Source organism: Ambystoma mexicanum, chromosome 8, assembly GCF_040938575.1.
Source record: "Ambystoma mexicanum isolate Mex_15411 chromosome 8, UKY_AmexF1_1, whole genome shotgun sequence".
Classification (NCBI taxonomy): Eukaryota; Metazoa; Chordata; class Amphibia; order Caudata; family Ambystomatidae; genus Ambystoma; species Ambystoma mexicanum.
In genome coordinates this window covers 1,196,795,597-1,196,818,088 of record NC_090929.1, presented here as the reverse complement: position 1 = coordinate 1,196,818,088, position 22,492 = coordinate 1,196,795,597, and the positions used below count along the sequence as shown (strand labels likewise).

The 22,492-nt window shown below is 50.4% G+C and overlaps 1 protein-coding gene across 5 annotated transcripts in view; it reads right to left on the bottom strand.

Annotated features, from left to right (window-relative positions):
- SGMS1 (sphingomyelin synthase 1) overlaps positions 1-22,492 on the bottom strand; it is a 1,534,398-nt gene that overhangs the window by 168,585 nt on the left and 1,343,321 nt on the right. The window lies entirely within an intron of this gene.

Sequence of the window (22,492 nt, the reverse complement as noted above, 5' to 3'; positions counted from 1 at the left end):
GCTTGGACGTGCGGATATGTCCTTTCTTTTATTAAACCATTTGTCCGTTATTGTGTCCCATAGCATTCATTAAGGTTATAGGGATTTTTGGCAAGCACATGATGACCAGCTCCATGTGCTCTCGCCTGCAAGCGCCAATGGCCACAGCGCTAAAAAGCACACTACATCATGAAGTCACGATCTTAAAGGAATACCCTGGGCATAAAGACCCATGGCAATCTTTGTTGAGGAATCCAGGCCTGAATTAATAGTAGGGCGTGTGTATGATACATAATTAATAACTACAACACTTTTCAAACGGGTATAAGGGCATAGTTCAGAACTGGTGTCTTGCGCTTTCTATTAGATGTCTGAAATATCCTGTAGCTGTGCAAGGAATTCAACAGAAAATGTACACGCCTCTAATATAGTCCGACAGCGTAGTCCATTTGGCCCAGTTTTAGCCACATACGACCCATCCACTTCCCAATGGTTTGATTACATGCAATTTAACTATAACCTTCCTGTCATGATGCCTACCCCCGGGCATCCGGACCAGGCCCATCAGTCCCGGGAGCAGGCATCCAGATACTTAGAAAAAGCCCAGCAGCTCTAGGGGCTATCTGGGTACAGTCCTGGTGCCGTAGGCACCAGGCTCATAGAAGGAGTCAGTCCTGGTGCCGTAGGCACCAGGCTCATAGAAGGAGTCAGTCCTGGCGCCATAGGCGCCAGGCTCATATGCTTTCACTTACCTCTTGCAGACCATGCTGCTATGAATCCAAGCCAACGTGAAGCCTGAAGGGAACTACTTTACTTCAGGGACTATTTTCTTACTTGGGAGTGGTCTTGGGGGAACTTCTTACCTGGGACTACTTTGAAGGCTATTTAAACCACGCCTGAAGAGCAGCACATGCTCGCATCCAGCAGCGTAACGCTCACCGTGCCTGCAAGTCAGCATCCATCCTTCTGCCACGCCCGCCTCGAGTCTGGAGCTCCTAGAAAAAAGGGGAAGAAGGAGGAAAGATTAGAACAAGAACATTACTTCTATTTCTCACCTGATTCCGGATCCATCGCGCCTTCAAACAAGGAAAGAGACGTTAATTTTATACGCGTCGCATTGCCCGCTGTAGCGCCGCGCTATTCTCACCAGCCTTCGCAGCACCTCCACCATCCGCCGCAATCTCCATCACATCTTCGCCGAACTCCAGCACCTAAGGGGGACAAGAGAACAGCAAGGTGAGGCGAGAGAATAAACAAAGGCAATCAGTTTACCACCATAGATTTACCTGATTTTACCGCCTGAGGCATTATTCATCTCCACGGTCTGGCGCAGTCTCCATCTCATCTTCGCCGAACTCCGGCACCTAAGGGGAACAAAAAGAACAGCAAGGTGAGCCAAGAGAATAAACAAAGGCAATCAGTTTACCACCATAGACTTACCTGATTTTACCACCTGAGGCATTATTCATCAAGACGTCATCATTTCTCACGCCGCTCCTGTAAAAAGAGGGAAAGCAACAGATTTAACACAGGTATCATTTACCAGACAGTGTTGGTAATGCAGACTTACCTGAACGCTACCAGCTGCCACGAGGCAATCTTCTCTTGGGTCAAGCTGCAAGATAAAAGGAATTGGACAAGAGTGAATATCAGACATTTTGAACTTTTACAAACTATATACTTACGGTTCCTCGCCTGGGACCTCAGAGTCAATATTGGTCTGGAACTCTCCCAACTCCTTCGGACCAGTGAAGTAACTGGTTATCTACGCGCCCCTGCATTCCACGCAGGATGGAGAGCTCATCTTTTATAAACATAAGGTGAGACTATGAAAGGAGATATCGGAGGTGATTAGTGGGAAGAACAGTGGGGTGTTATCACTCAAATCCACGGGTGGCTAATTCCCTTTCTCCACTTTCAGGAAAATACTTCTACGGATCAAGCAGACGAAATTAGGCGGGCCAGTCCAATCTGTCATCTCTGCACTATGCGTCACGTTGGTGGAGACCGCAGCTGTCCAGTTCCGATCAACGCCCCTGTGGGAGCCAGGTGAGCGTAACACTTCAAGCAATTAACATTCAGTGTTGCGTTTGTCTCCCACGAGAGGGACGAGTTTTCCCAGACATGGGTCCTAACCCTTCTGTCCTTAGACACCCAAGCTACAGCTCACTGATTACTCCCAATAAGAGTTAAATATGTCTAGGGTTGGGGGGCGCTGTTGAGCAGCCTGCAAGATGGCTGCCTAGCTTAGAGCTCCGTACCCAACTGACAGATATCCGCCAGCATCAGCGGTTCATTACTACATCCGTTGACTGCAACTGGCGTGGCTTGTGCACAACCTCCAGGGCAACAAATAGATCAGTTCCCGGGGAAAATCGTAGCACCAAAGCCGCACTGGGACCCCGTCTCTTCTCCCCGGCCGACTGCCTCGCCTGCTGCTGCCTGCCGGGCCGCGCGCTGTCACCGCGGGCCTGGCCCTCCTGTGCTGCCGGGGCTGTGTATCCTGTACTGGACCCAGCGCTGGGTTGCCCCTCCTCGCTGAAGAGCCCCAGAAGCTTCATCTGCATAGCAGCTGGAGCCGCCTGAACTGGTACCTGGGCGGCCCTTGGCCATGCCGCGGGGGCCGCCGGAGCCGCGCCCCCGCTCCGGGTGCGGATGCGGCCCCTTGCCGCGCTGTGGGAGCCGCCAGAGCTGGGACCATCTCATTGGATGTGAACGCGGCCCTCCACCCTGCGCCTAGCCGGCTCGCCCCTCCCGTCCTACGGGGCCATCTGCCGCTTGCCGCGGCCCCCTGCCTCGACTGCCCGACTGGGCCCCTCCACCTCAGGCCGCGGTCCTCTGGCGGCTGGGGACGCCGACCGCAGCTCTGGATAACGCATTACGCCGCCGCAGGTGAGGAGTTGGGGGTTTGGGGTGCAGCGCGTCTCACGCCCGCTCCCCATCTTAAGGTTTGGCCCCACTGCGCTCCAGCTTTAACTGGCCCCTGACATCCGCGATGGAGCCCCTCTCCTCTCCTGGGGCGCGGGTGCCCCAGCGTGGCCCACACCCGACAGAGACCCTCATGCCTGTAAACACGGCCCTGGACCTGGGTACACTCTCGCGCCGGAGGATCCCCACAACGCTGTTTGGCCTCCGGGCGCCGAGGGCGAGATCTGCCCATCTTCTCCATACTACGGTCCTGTACCTGGGGCACTTGTCATGATCTCTGCTTCCAAAAGGTCAGGGTTTTCCCAACTCCCTTGGAAGCAGATCCATAACCCAGGTTCCGAGTGCCAACCAGTCCCAATTGGGACCTTTTGGACCCAGTCCTGGCGCCAGTGGCACCAGGCTCATAAATATGCCCAGTCCCAGCGCTGGAAGCGCCGGGCTCATAATGCTTGGGTGGACTTACCTTCAGCAGACCATGCTGCTTACTTGCCTGCCAGTTGAGCCTCTGATCCTCTTCTGTTTGGAACTACTTTTCCTGTTGGGTGGGGCTGGAGCCACTCCCTGGATTCAGAACACTGGAACTCTTCTGGAAGGCAGGAACTCTTTTCTTACCAGGAACTCTTTTTTACTTAGGCGTGGCTGTGGAAGGAGACACCTAAGCACTACAGGAGGCTATTTAAACCACACCCGGTGGATGAATCTTGCTTTGCGTTATTCTGCAACCTCTGCAGCAGAACGCTCATCGTGTCTTCTGCATCCGGTCCTGGGCCTAAGGAAAAAGGCTTACCATCCTGAATCCAGTCTTCAGCAACACCTATAAAGACAAGAAAGAACAGGTTAGCATTCCGGCATCTGAAAGGCAAAGGCTTACCATCCTGAATCCAGTCTTCAGCAACACCTATAAAGACAAGAAAGAACAGGTTAGCATTCCGGCATCTGAAAGGCAAAGGCTTACCTACTCTTCGTGCGCTCCGGAGGTCTTCACACTGCATTCCGGCATCTGAAAGACAAAAGTTTACCAACTCTTCGCACGCTCCGGAGGCCTTCGGCGCTGCATCCCGCATCTGAAAGACAAAACAAGGTGCGTTTAAAGACATTGGGGAACTTTAATACTCACGTGCCATTACTCCTTTCCACATCTAATCCAGTGGGTATTCCGGCACCCTGCAGCCGCTCCGAACTCGTACCTGCAAAATAAAAAGACAGTTAGAGCGCATAGTGAAGCAGGCAACAAGCGCTTACTTACGTGCTTCCAGGCGCTTCTATTCATCACACGGGCTCCATCTTCAACTCACTTCAGCCCCTCATCCGCCATCGCCGGAACCCTGCAAAACAAGAGACATCATTACTAAAGACTTTAAAGACATTTGAATGACTCGAAACTTACCGTTCGTGCAGTAAACGACGGACAGCAGTCCTCTGAAGTCAAGAGGCCTGCGCTACCTATCCAGTGAAGAAACTGGTTACAGCACCCTGCCCCGAGGCAGATGGAGAGCTCGGCATTCACTTACCTAAGGTGAGAGCGTTAACCTTTGGGGGTCTACAGGAGAGGAGAAGAGGAAAGAGATAGGGACACCCCAATAACCCCAGTTCATTAACCCCATATTTTCTATCTGCAGACATCTTACTCTACACGTCAGGCATACAGTGCACAGAGGTCCAGCCCAAAGAGCCAACCGGGTGCTACACATCACCTTTGAAGATACGGTAGTCGCCCAGTCAAGACCGGCGCCTCTGCGAGAATCAGGTGAGCGTTACAGCACTGCAACAACTTCATCAATCTGTAGTGGACACGGGTACCCGCCCCCCCCCCATCATCCTGTGCTGAGCCAGTCGGGCCCCAGGGACTTGCTCCCCCCACCCCATCTTGCGGCCTGGCCGGACCTGGCATTACACCGTCCCTCTTCCCAACCCAACAACTGCAAGAACTGTTACATATAGGGCCTGAGACTCTCCTAGACCTCTGTGGTTAGAGGCCCCCGCGGGCTGTGGACTAGCCCACCTGGTTCATCGCCCCACCTGGCCTGCTCCTCACTTGGCCCACAACACCTCTGCAAGTACAATTGGCGAGATAGTCCACTCCAGGCAATATAACAGGAGCCCCGGAGAAGGACAGGCCAGTCAGCTACCTACTGCTGACTCCCTCCGCGCTCGACTTAACCACTGGTGACTCGGTGGGCGCCAGTCTCTTCTGCTTGGACACAGACATCACTATAGGACTCGGGGGGGGCCCCCCGACCATACGCCTTGCCGCGCACGGCCCTGGCCTACTCCATCGAACTTTCGCAATATGCCAAACAGGTCACGCGGCGCCACTAAAACGGGAACAATGGATAAATATGCCAGGTCGGTGCCCAGACAAGAACAGGGTGGGTCTGCTTTGAACCACGACGACTCTGGTCCACTCCGGTCCACTCCCAGACCCCCCCCCCATCAGCCCGACTTAACAATGGAGACCATGGCAAAGAACTTTGCTTCATTCCATGAGAAGCTAGACGACATCAACGCAAGCGTGGCCTCCATGAGGACCAAATTAGACCAACACGGGACCAGACTAACGGAGGCGGAGACCAGAATCGGGGTTAATGAAGACGAGGTACACTCTCTCCAGAACACAGTATCTGATCTGGTGTGCGATATGAAACAAGTTAAGGCGAATTAAGGCGAAGTGCAATGACTTAGAGTCTAGATCCCGAAGAAACAACATCGGCATTGTGGGGGTCCCGGAGTCCGCCCTTAAAGGTAAAATGGAACAGGCTGTTGAAAACCTCCTCACCAACTCTGGATAACCCCCAACTCTCGCCGTTCTTCACGATCGAGCGTGCTCACCGGGCGCTGGCCTCCGTCCTAAACCGGGCGACTTTCCCAGGACAATTATCGCCAAGGTCCTTAGCTACAGGGACCATATACTACGCCTGGCCCGCGAGAAGGGGGGAATTGAGACTGGAGTCGCAGATCATCCGAATTTTCCCAGATATCTCTGTTAGCGTACAAATGGAGCACAGGCAGTTCAATGGCGTGAAGAAAATGCTCAGGGAAAGGAAAATTGAATACGCCATGCTCTTCGCGGCATGCTTGAAATTCACCCATCGCAACAAACTGTACTTTTTCACGGTCTCGGAGGAGGAAGTAAAGTTTATTGAAGCACATGTTCCGCTCTCTGACCCCGATTACAATAGTAATATGGTGCTTAAACACACTTAAGTGTATGAAAAAGACATAGAAAAACGTAGTAAGTACTTCGAAAACCACTAGTGGGTAGTCCATTAGACTTGGCAGCTCAAAAGGTTATCAAACCCGCAGTCAATGCCACAGTTATTAGATTGCCTTAATCGTTTGGTTTTCGTGATTAAAAAAAGCTCATAAGCAGGGGCAGCTCAAAGGCAAAACAGCCCAAAATCATTGTCTTTAATGCAAGAGTACTGAGTCCACCTGGATTCCGCTTCCTTTCACATCTCGCTCATATTTCATCTTTCCTAAAACTCTAGGGAAAGATAAGCACCCGGGGCCCGGCACACAAAAAGACTGTCAGAGGGTAATCATTTCAAATCAGTTCAAAGGATTTAGCCTGCAGTCGCTGGTTTTCCTTTCCCATCAGTTTCTGAGAAAAGAGGGGAAGGAGGGACACCAACAGGTCTGCCCCCACCTCATCACTCCAATTTGCTCAACTTCCCAACTCTGGATCCCACCCTTTCCTTTTCCCCCTCACTCACCGCCGGGAAAGGAGAGTGTGTGTCTACGGTCACTCCCTTTTGTTTTTTGTCAAGTTCACCAGGTATTCTTATCCAAGAATACAAAAGGTGTTGGGAGTGCAAGTTGAGGTGATTCAGACAAATTTTAATAGAGTTCACAATTCTCGGCCCCAAACTCCCAGGTCCACGCTTCCTGCTTTGTGTTTCAAACCATCCAAGAGCGTAGACAGGCATCAGCGGGTCAGAGCTTAGATAGATAAGGCACCTTTAGATCATCACCATTAGATATCTTGAAATAGACAGTAGAGAGAAACAATGATTATATACCAACTTGTGAGTAGGGACGCCTGAGTTAGGGAGGGTTTGGCACATGAAGACGAGAGAGGGGACCACCTAGTGCCAGGGATCAAGTCGAGGGTACATGTGGGGGGACAGAGTCAACCCACTTTTTTCAGAGGGGTACTCCGCCCCCCCCAGCTAAAATGAGAAACATTGAATGTCCTCTTTGAATTTATGAATTAAAGCTAACCTCGGGGATCAAAACGCAGTCAGCAGATTTGTAGGCCAGACACTTCACCACTGCACTATACAACCCGAAGAAAAATAAGAGACAACTAAAGGTGAAATGTCCCATTTCGGCACTGCAAGTCCCAGGGAAAACATTTATATTGGTTCTTGCAGTTTAAAAACATGCACACCTTTTCAAGTTTTCAAAAACACTATTAGAGGAAAATATCCTCTTGGTTTTGTGCGTGTGTTGATTTTATGAAAGGCAAAGGCCATTCGTCCTGTTCAATTTGGGTGGTTATGCAAAGCCAATTTAATGAAATGTGCATGTTTCACCTTGATATGCTAATTTCTGGTGACTTCACATCCCACTGCGTTTGTTGAGTCCCCCCACTTTATTTTTTAGGACTTGACCCTTGCCTAGCACCACAGCAAAGAACTAAACATTCCTTGAACCGCCAGTGAGAGTGGAGTTCTTTAAGCCATCCGTGACAGATCGGTACATTTCATTACAGAAAAGCATGTTGTGATCAGTCGATGGGCTAGGTCAAGTCTTGGGCACAGAATCTAATGAAGTGCCACATTTTCTCTGAACTTTCGTCTTTGTTCCTCAAACGTTCTTGTTCTCCCAGAAAGCTTTTTCTAATGGTTCGTTAAACTAGAGGATTCCATTATGAGGAATGTGATCTTTCCATCTTCATGCAAAGAATAGTGGAACAATTAAGATGGCTTTATTGCATAATTATAACCATGAAATCCCAAAAAACATTTAATCAGGAAACGTGGGCGATGAATCCACACCAAGGGCCTTGCTCACGAGTTCGGGAGTGGGGGTAGTTCCATAGACGGTGGGTGGTGTGGTGTAGATATGAAGGCATCTTTTATGACCCCAGTTGGATATCTGACAAATGCTTAGGAGTGCCCATAAAAAATTAAATAAAATAAAAAACACAGTCCATGAACGTGTGTGCAGATTCTGCAGGATCCTAGAACTCTACACAAAACATCTGTATATGAGAATACAAAAGAAGTTTTTTTTTGGGTACTTTACAGGACATGATAATTAAGCAATTAGTGAAGAGGGGAGTTTGGGATTGTGGTAGTCAAGCTACAACATGAACTGCAGACAGCGCAAACATAGGCTATGTACATATGATATGGCATTTATAATGCGCCTATACACAAGTGTTTCAAAGTGCGACGAGGCAAGTGAGGGGGAACAAAGGGAAGAGACAACGATCTTACTAGGCAGGGGTCATTCAGATCACACAAGTGCATGGGAAGGGGGAAAGGGAAAAGTGCGTGGGGGAAGGGAGAGGGGAAAGTGCAGTACATGGGATAGTAGAATAAACAAGATAAATAGAAACAGCCAGCTGGTGGTAAGTGCAAACATAAGTGCTGGTACAGGGACTGTAGGGATACAGAAAACAGTCCCCAGGTGCAGGGGTTGCCAGGGAGGCAGTGCAGGTGTGCAACTGGCGGGGCCTGGACTCGAGATCAGAAAGGGTGGCCAGGTAACCAGTGCAGTTTCAGCAAGGAATTCAGCAGCGGAGAGTGGGATAGAAAGCAGAAGCAAAGACGAAGGTTTTGAGGTGCTTCCAGAAACAGAGATGGTTCTCCTCAAGTTTCAGGGAGGCAGGAAGTCTATTCCAGGGGGAGGCCCCTGTCAAAGAGAGAGATCTACCACCAACTCGTTACTTGGAGAAGCGACTGACCCCGAGAGAGTTGGAGGCGGATGAGCGAAGAGCTCGAGAAGGAAGATATTTAGGAAGAGAGTTGAAGGTATTGTGGCCCCATATGGACCAAAACAGGCACACATCACTAGCCATAGGATATTAATATTGGAATAAGTCACTTACCTGTAACTCCAGTTCTCCAGCATGGGGTCTGGCATGGATTCATATGCTCATGAATATTCCCAGTCATCAGGCTAGGAATCCTCGGTAAAAAGAAAAGCAGTTTCGCTATAGACTGAAAACTGAATTTCTCCTCAATAATCACTGTCCTTGGGGTCATACTGCCAGATCCAATGACAGTAGACTCCCTAAGCTCCACCCCTGGTGGCCATCTTCAGACTTGGTAGAGCATGTAAAGTAGCAGTATGAACCAAGGAGAGCCACAGCGAGGAAGGACGTAGGGAGGGTTCACATGTGAATCCATGCCAGTCCCATACTGGAGAACAAAAAAGTTAGAGGTTAGTATCTTGTTCATTTCTCCTGCCTGAGGTCTGGCATGGATTTACATGCTCATGAATACGATTACATAGCAGTACATCTACAACCACGGGAGGTGGCAAGGCTCAACAGAAGCAATACACTTACCCCTGGAACAGACTCACCTCAAACAGGTTGCGTAGCACCGCTTGGCCAACCCGGCATTCCTCCCTGGAATCCCCGTTGACGCAGTAGAATCTCGTGAAGGTGTGGGTGGACCTCCCCGTAGCAGCCCTACAGACGTTGAGCAGGCAAACTGCAGAGAGAAACGCTGTAGTTGCTGCGATGGTTCTGGTGGAATGTGCCCTCAGTAGACCTGGAAGAGATCTGTTAGCCAGACGATTACGGTGCATGATGCACCCGGAGAGCCACCTGGTAATGGAAGCCTTAGACCGGGCCGTCCGTGATTCACAGGTCCAAAATTCACAAAGAGTTGAGATGTCTTCCAAAAGTCCTTTGTGTGTGCCACATAAAACTTCCAAGGCACAAGCAACGTCCAGCGAATGCAACGTCCTTTCCGCCGGTGTAGGATTCGGGAAGAAGACTGGCAGAACCAAAGGCTCATTGAGATGGAATTCTGAAGGAATCTTCGGCATAAAGGTAGAGTGGGTCAACAGCACCACCCTCGCAACATGGAAAGACAAGTATGGCTGCTTGAAAGAGTGCCTGGATCGCCCTGGCGTGCTTGGCCGAGGTGATGGGCACCAAGAAAGCAGTCTTCCACAAGAGACATTTCAAAGGGGCTTGATCCATCTGTTCAAATGTGGCCCTCATGAGCTTAGTCAAAATGAAGTTGAGCTCCCAAGCTGGAGCAGGAGCCTTCACTGGTAGAACATTTCTGAAGAGGCCTTTGAGGAACTCCTAGACGAGCCTGTGCGACCCCAGGGGTGGCTTACCCGGCTCCCGGATGTAACAGGATATGGCAAACAGATGCACCTTGATGGAGGCGTGAGCAAGGTCAGCCAGGGAAAGCAGATCCGGAAAGAGCTGCAGAGCTGTGACTCACATCGGCACAATCTTCGGAGTCCTGCACCACACTGAGAAGTGTTTACACTTCTGACTGTAGCACAACAATGTAGAAGAAGCTCTGACCTTGGACACAATCTTCTTGCATTCCAGCGGCAGGGAATAATGCCCAAATTCTAGGGCTGCAGGAACCAGGCCGCGAGGCTCAGCGGTGCTGGGTTGTGGTGCAGAATTGTTCTGCTTTCTCTATAGAAGATCGGGAAGTGGAGGCAGACAGAAGGCACCACTGACAGACTGAGCAGGTCTGGGTATCCACGCAGAGTGATAAGTAGCATCCAGCAAAGACATTGTCCGAGTATATTGATCCTACGTAGCAGGCGAGGGATCGAACGGAAGGTGTAGAGGAAGAGCCCCTTCCACAGGATTGAGAAGGCACCCCCCAGAACACACCTGCTGGCAAGACTTTGGCACTTGGAGTTGGCCGCTGTCGCTAAGAGGTCGATCCGGGGTTGACCCCACTTGCTGAATAGAAAGGAAACTTGATCATGACAAAGCGCCCACTCATGGCAGGCCTGCAGCTCCCTGCTGAGCGAGTCTTCGATGGTGTTCTTGGTGCCTGCCAGCTGAAATGGGACAAGGAACATATCCCGAGGAATGGTCCAGTGCCACAGGGACTGAGCCTCCAGGGAGAGTGCCGGGGAGCGCGTCCCACCCAGTTTCTGGATTTAAAACATGGTGGTGGTGGTGTTCGCGACAATCCTCACAGCCTTACCCCGCAGTTGAGGCAGGAATGACTTGGGGCCCAGAAGACTGCACGGAGTTCCAGGACGTTTATGTGAAGGTCCTTCTCCTCCGGAAGCCAGAGGCCTCTGGCGTGAGACTGTCCGCTGTGGGCCCCTCACCCTTCCAGAGAGGCATCCGTGGTGACCGTGGCCTGATCCAGTGGGATCTGAAAAGGAGCTCCTTGCGTCAAATGTGGGCGGCACTGCCCACCATCGTAGAGCTCATCGGAACTCAAGGTTGAAGGCGATCTAGCCTGTCCAAGCACCTGTGAACTGCAGATACCACTGATCCAGGAACTCGAAGATGTCTCATATGGAGCCTGCAGAGTGGATGCAGGAGGAGATCATGCCCAGGAGCAACTTGATGGCTCGCACTGTCGCGAATTGCACAGGCGACAGGCACTGCACCTTCCCCAGGATGGCCGTCACCCTCTCCACCGAGGGGGTAGCCCGGCATGCAACAGTGTTGAGACGGGCACCCAGGAACAGAGCGTTCTGTGATGGCTCTATGCAGGATTATAGATAGCGAATCCGAGCCCTATGAGAAAGCGAATGGTCTGCGCAGTGTGCTGCATCACCAGCATGTGAGAGCGGGAGAGCCAGTCATCCAGATATGGGTATATGTGGATGCCCCTGAGGCATAGATGCACTGCCACCTGAGCCAAGTACTTTGTTAACACCCGAGGCTCTGATTTCAGATCGAAACGCAGGGCCTTTAACTGATAGTGCCTTTCCTGTTCCACAAACCGCAGAAACTTTCATCGTCTTGGATGAATGGGAATGTGAAAGTAGGCGTCTTCCAGGTTCAACTTCGCCAGGAAATCCCCTTCCTCCAGCTGCTCGAGCATGTGAACTTTTGGAATTGCAGATACTTCTTGAGGGACCTTAAGTCCAGGGTTGGATGCCAACCCCATGGTGCTGAGGGACGGGCTCCATTGCCCCTTCTCTTAACGTAGCTTGAACCTCCTTGCAGCAGTTTGGCCATGTGTAGTTCTTGACATGCTACAAGAGGAATGCAAGGGCACTTGTGCTGAAATTCCAAGGCGTGCCCCTGATGGAGAACATCCAGAACCCATTTGTCTGTGGTGACGGTTTTCCACTTGATGAAAATGTTCGCTAGCTGGTAGCTGGCTGCACACTCGGCTGCAGAAGTCGGGGCTCGGATCCACGGCCGGGCCAACCCTGCTTGGGCATCTGTGCCCTGGCCTGCGGGCGATGATGATGATGCGGTCCTACGCTGCCGAAGGCTTCCTGGGTGGTAGGGCATGAGGGCTGGCGATAGGGTGCAGAGTACCCCTTGGAGCACCTGCCCAACTTCCCTCTTGAGGAATGAAAGGGCGATGACCTCCTCTGCCTCGGAGTTACAAGAGAACGTGCCGCCTCTGTGTCAGTCTTAATCAGTTGGAGAGTCTCGTCCACAGCCTTTCCAAACAAATTGTGCCCATCAAAAGGCATGTCTACCACCTTGGATAGTACGTTCACCTTGAAGTCAGTCGCCTTCGGCCAACCCTGATGCATCAGGGCCAGCCCATTGCCAATCTGGTGGAAGCTGGAGTCCAATATCCAATGCCACCATGATGGTATGGCCCGAGGCCACCTAGCCTTCCTGGAACAGGGGATCAGCCTTCTCATCCAGCAGGAAGTCGAAGATTGGGCCGAGCTTACACCAGAGTTCCCAGTCATAGCGGGATAGGATGGCCAAGGCATTGGCAGCCTTGACGGTGGACGGTGCAGTATAAATGATGCGCTTCCCCATTGTATCAAGCTTCTTCCCCTCCTGGTCCGGAGGCACCAAGGACGAGGATGATGGATTCACCAAGCGCTTGCAGGTGTAGGCAGACACCACAGAGTCTGGAGAAGGCTGCCATCTCATTCACACCTGGGGGCCGAGTCTGGGAATCTGTACTTGTTATCCGGCCTGTCTCTGTGGGAGGGAGGAGAGGGGGTTGGTGCAGTGTTTGGTGTCTTCATCAGGGCCAAACCTTCCACGCAAACATCATCCAGCAGAGGAATGGCCATGACACTTTTGCGTGTAGACTCCTGGCTTTGAAAAAGGAACCCCTTCTCCTTCTCTTCCGAGACTAAACTGAAGAGAGTGGCGGCCCTCAAAATCATGCCATGAAAGGAGCCCAACCCGTCCGGGGGCAAGGGCCTGGCGGGCCGATCCGCACCTAGCAGTTCCCCATCAGTTGACACATGGTGGTCATACTCCTCCTTATGCATTGCTGTAGCATCTGTGTCTGGTGGTACCACCCACACCGGGGTCATAGGCCTCGGGGGAGGGGGGTGGGAGGAGCAGAGGGGGGTCGGTGTGCCGGCTGGCAATTCGGCTCTGAAGGGCTAGGTTCAGCCTGGTAGGGCTTGGCAGGAGCTTCGGCCTTGGAGGGCTCCTCACCAGAAGCCCACGAGGGCTCCTTGGTGCCAGGGCAGCCGGAGTCGTATTTACGACACCAAGGCGTGGAGGGTCGTCAGAATATCCAGCGACGTGTCCCTGGGTGTTGGTTAGGGTGCGACCGGAGCAACTGGAAACGGCTCTGAACTAAAAACATCTTGGTGGTTCCAACAGTAAATACTTAATGAGGAACCTTTCCCAGTGGACACTAAAAATTGGAAATTGGACCTCAGCGCCCTCCTTTTCAATGCAAATTGTATTTAAGTCGCATGAACCCAGTAACAACGGAGAAAAACTGGTTCCTCAACTCCGTTTTGAAAAAAAATGCTCTGGTTCTGGTTACGCTTTGTTATGTTCATGCGCCAAGAAACAAAAGAAAGACAACTCGATTTTTTGTGATGATAGATAATATATTGTTTGTACAGTTGCCCTTTGTGATAACACGTGTTTCGACAGATCTGACCGTCTTTTTCAAATCAGGGCTATAGTAATATGTTCAACAATATACAATCACAACATTAGAATATCACATATTCACACCAAGATGCATCTTATAACCAACTAATGCTTTGTATTTTTTTTTCACCCTAAATTATCCCTCCTTTTCCCCCTCTCTTCATGTCTATTTATGTTTATCATAATGTATTGTTTTCACTATTATGCTTATGTTTATGTGATATTCTAATGTTGCGATTGGATATGGTTGAACATAATAATATAGCCCTGCTTTGAAAAAGACGGTGAGATCCGTCGAAACACGTGTCATCACAAAGGGCAACTGTACAAACAATATATTATCTATCATCACAAAAAAATCGAGTCTTTGTTTTTTGTTTCTTGGCGCATGAACATAAAGCGTAACCATAACCAGAGCATGGTTCCAACAGTAGATCCGGCTCCTCCCTTGGGGATCCCCTCCAGGGACAAGGAGCCCAGGCCTCCTTTGTGGTCCGAATAGTAGTCTTAAGGCAATTGGTTGTCATTGGAGCTGGTGTGTATGACTCCTTCAAGCCAACCAGGGACACCCTCACTGGCCTGGGCAGAAAGTACATAGGAGGAAGTAGCTCCCTCAACCTCCCTCCATCCTTTGGGAATGAAGCGACGATGAGAACCTGTACTCGAACAGGTGCATCCTTCGTAGTCATGAGCGCAGCAGCCGCAAGAGGTCGCGGAGGCTGAGCCACTCGTGGGCGTGCCGTCTTCACCGTAAACACCATGGTAGTAAGGGGCTCCTCCGTGGCCCACGTAATGATCGTTGACAAAGCCATCGACTGGTGAACACTGATGAGGTCATTGACGGAGTCACAGTTGTTGACAGGGCAGCCAGCGACAGAGTAGACGTCTTGGAGGACGAAGCAGTCATTGACGAAGACTAGTTTTTAGATGAAGGAGCCAGCGTTGACAGTGACCCGGGCCTCTCCTTTGCACCCTTGTCCTTGGAAGAGGATCTGTGCTTCGAAGGAGCACAAGGACTTCCTCGCAGAGGGCACTCCCTTCCCACCAACTGGTAGATTCACCGTGGACGGAGATGGAGACTGGGAACAAGACCTTCCCGAACTGGGTCCCACAGCCAAGCGACCCTACCAGGATACGCAGCATGGCATTAAGCCTTCTTTTGGATCCTCTGAGAAGAGGCATCCACAAAGGACCGCAACCTCTTTTCAGAGGAAGCACGCTCATGGGACTGCCGGTCCTGGACGAGGCAGCACTGCGCCTGGAAGCTGAGGCAGAGGCCTTCCCCCAACTTGAGCCACACCGCTAAACTGCAGTAACGGTCCTTTGTTGGAGATCCGCTTCAAATATCGCATCCTTCCTCACCATAGTCTAGATGCAGGCAATACAGGCACTTGAGGTGATGATCCTCGATGTAGACATTCCGTAGTCCACACTTGGCACAGATCCTTTTCTCCTCCGAGGGGCTAAGTCGGCCTAAGCCTGGGCCTTCCGAAAACTCGAAGAGAAGATTTGCAATGAAAGTAGATCTTTGCTGACAACGGGTCCCCGCTGCCGTTATTTGGTAGATGGTCGGCGATGGAAAAAAGTTGATAACATTTTTTTTTTATAAAAACACTACATTTATCTGAAAAAACATTGAAGTAAAAAGACCCGAAGTGCAAGATGAGGACTACCAATATGGAAAACTGCGCTAGAAATCTGAAGATGTCCACCAGGGGTGGAGTTTAAGGGGACGACTGTCATTGCATGGGGGCCAAATGCAGCTTTCAGGCTAAAGATAAACGGCTTTTCTTTTTACCAGGGATTCCCAGTCTGACGACGGGGTCAATTCATGAGCAAGTGAATGCATGCCAGACCCCATGCTGGAGAATCACACTTGGCAATTAGGAAATTGTGTGTACATATGGAGAACTAGCATTAATTCCATGCTGCTTGAAACTTTAAGCTCCATTGCCCCTACTGATTATAAAGATAGTCAAAATAATGTACTTTCAAATTGTTTAACATGCAAAATGGTGTAGAGGTAGGTTGTCAAATCTAAAACGTTTATTTAATTCTTATGAACACTGGATAGTTTTAGATTTGGGTTTTGGTCATGTAACCTTGTTTGAGTCCAACCCATAATTAAATGGTACAATACAATCGGAAACTATGCAGCAATATAGTATTGAAAAATAACACAAACCGTACATAGTCAAATGTGGTTTTGAATGGGATTCATTTCCCCACAAATAATTGTAAAATAACAATTATAAATTATTATACAACCAAAATATTCAGGAGGCATATTGCATCCTGACAATGGCCCTACAAACAATATACATAAGAGTTGAACCATGCGTGTTGATGCTGTATAGACGTGGAGCTGTCTTCTAAACAACCCATTAGAATAACACATTTCATGTGGTTTTAACAGTTGTGCAACTCGTTGAAGTTATTTTGATGAATTTCTTTTGAGCACCTAGGCACAGCCCTCACTTCTTTACCGGACATATCTTCTAGCCCCCTGAATGTGTATTAATATTTAAATTGACTTGACGGTTGCAATCTTTTTTAATACGGTGTTAAATATTAAACAATATGAAATGAGTTATAAAGAATCATACGAACAGGCTGCATTATTTTGTTTTTCATTAGACCTCTGAGACTTGCTCCAGTTTTTGGCTTTGCAAATGAGTTATAAGGTTTATGATATGGCATTTAAAACGCGCCTATACACAAGTGTTTCAAGGCGCGACGAGGCAAGGGAAGGGGGACAAGGGAAGACAGACAACGATCTTACTAGGCCCGGTGTCATTCAGATCACGCAAGTGCATGGGAAGGGGGAAAGGGAAAAGTGCTGGGGGTAAGGGAGGGGGAGGGATATTAGAATAAATAAGAGTAAAAGGCCAGGGGTGGCAAGTGCAAGGTAACTGCATATGTAAGTGCTTGTAGGGGGACTGTAGGGATACAGAGAAACAGTCCCCAGGGTGCAAGGGTTGCCGGGGAGGCAGTGCAGGTGTGCAGCTGGCGGGGCCTGGTCCAGATATCAGAAGGGTGGCCAGGTAACCAGTGCAGTAACAGCCAGGACATCAGCAGGGGAGGGGGGGGGTTGAGAAAGCAGAAGCAAAGAGGAAGGTTTTGAGGTGCTTCCGGAACCGAAGATGGTTCTCCTCAAGTTTAAGGGATGCAGGAAGGCTGTTCCAGAGGGAGGCCCCTGCCGATGAGAGAGATCTACCACCAATCTTTGCTTGGCGAAGCCACTGATCCTGAGGGAGTTGGAGGTGGATGAGTGAAGAGCTCGAGAAGGAAGATATTTAGGAAGAGAGAGCTGAAGGTATTGCGGCCCCAGAAGGCCTTGTGGACAATGCAGAGGGTTTTGAACTTAATCCTCGCAGCCACTGGGAGCAAGTGCAGAGATTTCAGTCCTGGAGAGATGCGGTCCCTAGGCTTGAGGCCAAGTCTTGCAGTCTTGTTCTGGATAAGTTGCAGAGGGCGGAGGGTAGAGGCAGGCAGTTTGAGATAGATGCTGTTACAGTAGTCCAGCCCGGAGAGAACCAGGGCTCTGGAGACAGTGAGCTTCTGGGGGAAGTAGAGGAAAGGAAGAATACTTCTGAGGAGGTGCAGCTGGTAGTGTGACTTCTTAGAGATGTCAGAGATGTGAGGAGAGAAGGAGAGTGTGGAGTCGAAGGTGACCCCAAGGTTTTTAGCCTTGCAGGTGGGAGCAGGAAGAGGGCCAAGAGAGGCCGGCTAGAGAGATGCAGGGACTGAGGGGGTGGGTGTGCCAATGAGTAGAATCTCAGTCTTACTGGCATTAAGGCAGAGGTCATTGGTGGCACATCATTCCTGGATAGCAGACAGTCAGACGGGAGAGGAGGCGGTCGGGGGTAGCCTGAAAATGAGCTGGGCATCATCCGCATAGCACTGAAAATTGTGACAGACCAGAGATGCAGTGGGCAAGGAGTGCTAGGTATTGGTTGAATAGCCAAGGAGAGAGGTTAGATCCCTGGGGGCCACCACAGGTAGTGAAACAGATATCGGAGAGCAAGGACCCAAGTTGGACCTGGGAGGGTCGGTCAGAGAGGAAAGAAGTCAGCCACGCCAGAGCCTGACCAGTGATACCCAGGTTATCACGGAGACGGTTCAGCAAGATGGCATGGTGGACAGTGTCAAAAGCAGAAGAGAGATCAAGCAAGATGAGGACTCACGGGGTGTTAGAGTCAAGGTTGGAGAGCAAGTCTTCACAGAAGTTCAGGAGAGCAGTTTCCGTGCTTCTGGCCGCTCTGAAGCCAGACTGATGGTCATGAAGACAACCAAAAGATTTGGTGTGGAGATTAAGCTGGGAGATGGCCAGTTTCTCCAGGAGCTTGCCCAGGAAGGGAATGATGGAGATTGGACGGTAGTTAGCCGGGCAGGAGGGGTCGGCAGAGGGTTTCTTAAGAAGAGGGTGCACAAGAGAATGCTTCAGAGGGGAAGGGAAGACGCCGGTGGCGAAGGAATGATTGCAGAAATCAGCCAGGGCAGGAGCCAGAGAGTCGATGTGGTCCTTGATAGTTTTGGAAGACCAGGGATGAACCTGTTTCGACGAGACTTTCATAGATCAGACTTGTCTAGAAAACTCGTCTGCTGAGAACAAGGGAAAGGCCGAGAAGGAGGGAGGGGGGGGGGGGTAGCTGCAGAAGGATCAGAGGAAGAGCAGGGAATAGAGGGAGGGAGGCGATAGGGGGAGAGTGAGGACAGGATGTCCTGAGTTTTAGAGATGAAATGGGATGCCAGTGCTGAGCAGAGGGCCTGGGAAGGGACAGGAGAGGTAGAGACTGCGGCAGGATTGGCCAGTTCCTTGCAGATTTTAAAGAGTTCAGCCGAGTTGTTAGATGCCTCAGAGATGCGGTCTTGAATAGGAGCTCTCTTCTTGGTGAGGACGGAGAGACGGTATTGCCTTTGTAGCAGGCGGCAGGCCAGTTTGTTAGAGGATGTACATGAAGCGCGCCATTTCCTCTCGGCCACCCTGCACTTGCGTTTCAGGGTGCCGAGGTCGGAGTCATACCAGGAATTACACTTGGCTTTGGGCTTCAGGCGGATTCTCATGACAGGGGCAAGGATATCAAGAGTATCAGATAGAGGAGTGGAGCGTGGAGAGGGCTGTGTCGGGGTGAGAGTCAGCCAAAGGGGAAGGAGGGGGTGAGAAGGTGGCGGCGAAAGCCTCAACTGACACGCGCTTCATAGGTCGGATGACCGAGAAGGTGGGTGGCAGTGATGGAGGTGGCGTGGCCTGAGGGGTGGGGAGGGTGAGGTGGGAGGATAGGAGAAAGTGATCACTCCAGGAGAGAGGAGTGGGGACAGCGACAGAGAGGGGAAGGCCTGAGGAGATCAGAACATCGAGAGTGTGCCCTGCAGAATGAGTCGGGCCAGAGGGGAGAATGGGGTGTGAGAGAGAGTCACAGAGGTCGCGAAAGAGACCAGAGGGGGGACAGGAGGCATCAAGGTGGATGTTGAAGTCACCCAGAAGGAGGAGTTGAGTGGTAGAGGCCAGGAGTGAAGAGGAGAGGTCCGCCCACTCAGAGAGGAAGGAAGAAATCTGACCAGGTCACCGATAGATGGTAGCCACAGTAAAGGAATGGCTGGGGGAGAGAGAGCCTGCAGACAAGGCATTCAAAAGAGGAGTAGGTCTGCGTAGGAATGACAGCGGCAGGAATCCAGTCAGGGAAGATAAGGGCTACACCCCCACCGGATCGGTTGGGCCTGGGCGCGGAGAGGATCTTGTAGCCGTCAGGTAGAAGCGTGTCAAAGCTGGTGACAGAGCTGGCCGTGAACCATGTCTCAGTGAGATCGAGGACATCGAGGTCAAGTTCTTCAAGGAGGCGGCAGATATCGGAGGAATGTTTGACAGCAGAGCGAGAGTTAAGAGTGGCAATGTGGATGAGTTTGCCATCCTTGAAGGACTTCCGGGGGGAGGGTGGGGGTACAGATCAGAGGTATGCCCTGCAGAGGTGTAGAAGGGGCAGAGAGGGAGGGGGAAGGCAAGGTAGCCGAAGACAGGGGATGGGGGGCAGCAGGAGAAGAAAGGAAGTTGATGAGGCGCGGGAAGCGTCTATCAAAGAGGTGCAGGTTGGCCTGAGGGCCTTGGACCAAGACGGTCCCATTAGAGTAAACATTAATGACGACTTTAGAGGAATGGAAGGAGGCCAGACGTGCATCCCAACGGGTTCCACTATTAATGGGAGAAAAGGAGAAAGGAGAGAGCACAGAGACCATATGAAGGGTTCATAGGTCAGGTGAAGGCACGACAAAGAGGATGTCGGTGAGAGTTTCCTTGGAGGAGGCACGGTGTAAGTGTCAGCGATAGGGAAGCCTGGGTTGGAGACCAGGATGTCCTTTTTAAACTTCTTCCTACCAGATTTAGTGAGGAGAGCAGGATAGTCAATAGAGAAGCAGTTTGAGAAGATAGGAGAGACAGAGAGCACCATAGAGTAGGTGGGAGAGGAAGGGGTGGAAGGTGAGGTGGAGCACTTGCGGGAGTAGGTTGACAAGAGAGTGGGATTTAATCAGGTATTGCAATGAGACAATTCACAGGGTTTAAGAGCTCACAATGCCCAACTTTATAACATGTGGAGAAGCCACCCAAGGCTGAGAATCCTCAAAGGAGAGAAAAAAGGCCTAGTTTTCACAGTGACATTTGAAATACTGATAAATGTGTCATACAACAGCACAGGGGGCAGAACAACTGTGATGAGAGTCAGAGGAGGGGGGAGTGGGGAGGCTAGAGGGACTAACCAATAGAGACTAACTGGCAACTGGTTCCCCCTGCGGACACCTGCAGACACTTACAGGGAGCCGCCAAGAAGGAGCCGCCCTTTGCCTAGGGGGCCCTTAGCCGTAGGGCTGCCGGGCAGAGGCTGCCCTAGGAGGTTCAGATATAAGGAAGGGGAGGCCAATCAGGGGGGTTGGCCGGGTTGGGAGGAGGGTGGGAAAGAGGGCCAGATGAGGGAGGTCGGGAGAGAGGAGACACGGAACGGCAAAAAGAAAAACAAACAATGCACATACAGTATTCCCCCAAACACTTTCAAAGCATTAAAGCCCAGGAGGGCTGCAAGATCTAAAAATACAATGCTTGCTGGCACTGCACTCACCTCGCTCGTAGCAAGATAGAAATGCCGAGCGTGGGTGAGCAGCGTAACAATACCCCACAACATCGGGCTCAAGTGAGCCAATCAGGGGGTTGGGAGGGGGGCGGGAAGGTTTGAAGTGCAACTCTTCATGCACAGTCCCGATGTGCGCCTTTACAATCGTCATCAATAATGCTCTATACAGGTTCTATCAAGATCTTTCAATCAACAACTTAAAGTATTGAAATTCAACTTCAGAGCCAAGATAATGTGACCAAATTAATTAGCGGGAATGGTCATCATGAATGAAGTTGCTTCCTTTCCCAAAGAGTCACACACTATATTAAAAAGTTAAAGAACTAGTCTATGAAGAAGTCAAGATCTAACAAACAAAAAGTGTGCTCTTGCTATTAAAGTCATGAAAACAAACGAAACAAACGGATGGTAAACTCCACTTTGCATTGCAAACAAACAGAAAATCCATGTGTCCTCACATTTTTTAAAGTAGACATTCAGGAAAGCGTGTCAAGAAGCGCCGGAACTCAACCATTCTCTCTCTATGCAAAGAACGCAATGTTGATCAATGATGTTAGCCACCAGAAATGAAAACTTGAGAATGTAACCACTTCATTGGCTGTATTTAATGGTCCAGACCCCATTTACCTGGGGCATTGAGCTATTGGCAAAACAGGCAACACCAAGTCTGAAAAGGGGCAGTGGGTTCAAAAACTAAGATGCGTGTGCATGGATGAGACCGAGTGAACTGGTAAGCTCAACTAATCCATTTTGCCTTCTCCTTTCGTTCCCGTCTCAAACACTTTCAGTTGCCTTTCCTGGCAGCTAAAAGGCATTCCATATTGAAATCATTAAGTCCCTGTAAAGCAAAAACTTTAAAATATTTCTCAAAAATCTCTTCAGTAAAGCAACGGCTCCAACAACTTCAACAAGCACGAATGACAAGGAACTTATATCCGAATCTCTAACCTCGATGAATTGGATTGTTTTTGTATTGTTTTTTTGCAATGCTTTGAAAGGCAAACATTCTGTTATGCACTTTTTAAGTAATACTGGCTTAGGAAAGGACCACCCCTAAGGGGGTGTTCACTGTGGGACGGATCAGATGGCTCCAAAAGTGAACAAAGTGGGCCCTAGAACAAGCCCCTTACATGCACCATCTCCCTGGAGGTGGCCTCTTACATCAGCCAAGATGGATTTTGTGAACAAGCCCCTCGGGAAGCTTCTCTTTGTTCCTGGCAGCTGACAGTAAAATGCAAGGAGTGGATTGGGGAATGACTTGTTGCCGGCACTGGAGAGTTAAATCATCCGTTCCTCAAATGCAATCCCTGTAAACTATTTACCAAACATCTCTTCAATACAGCAACAACCCTATCAATCTCTAACATTTGAGTATTTGTTTTTCGACACAACCAGTTTGTCTAAATACACGGGCTCAGAAAAGCAGACGCGCTCTTAAATGGGTTACCTGCACTTG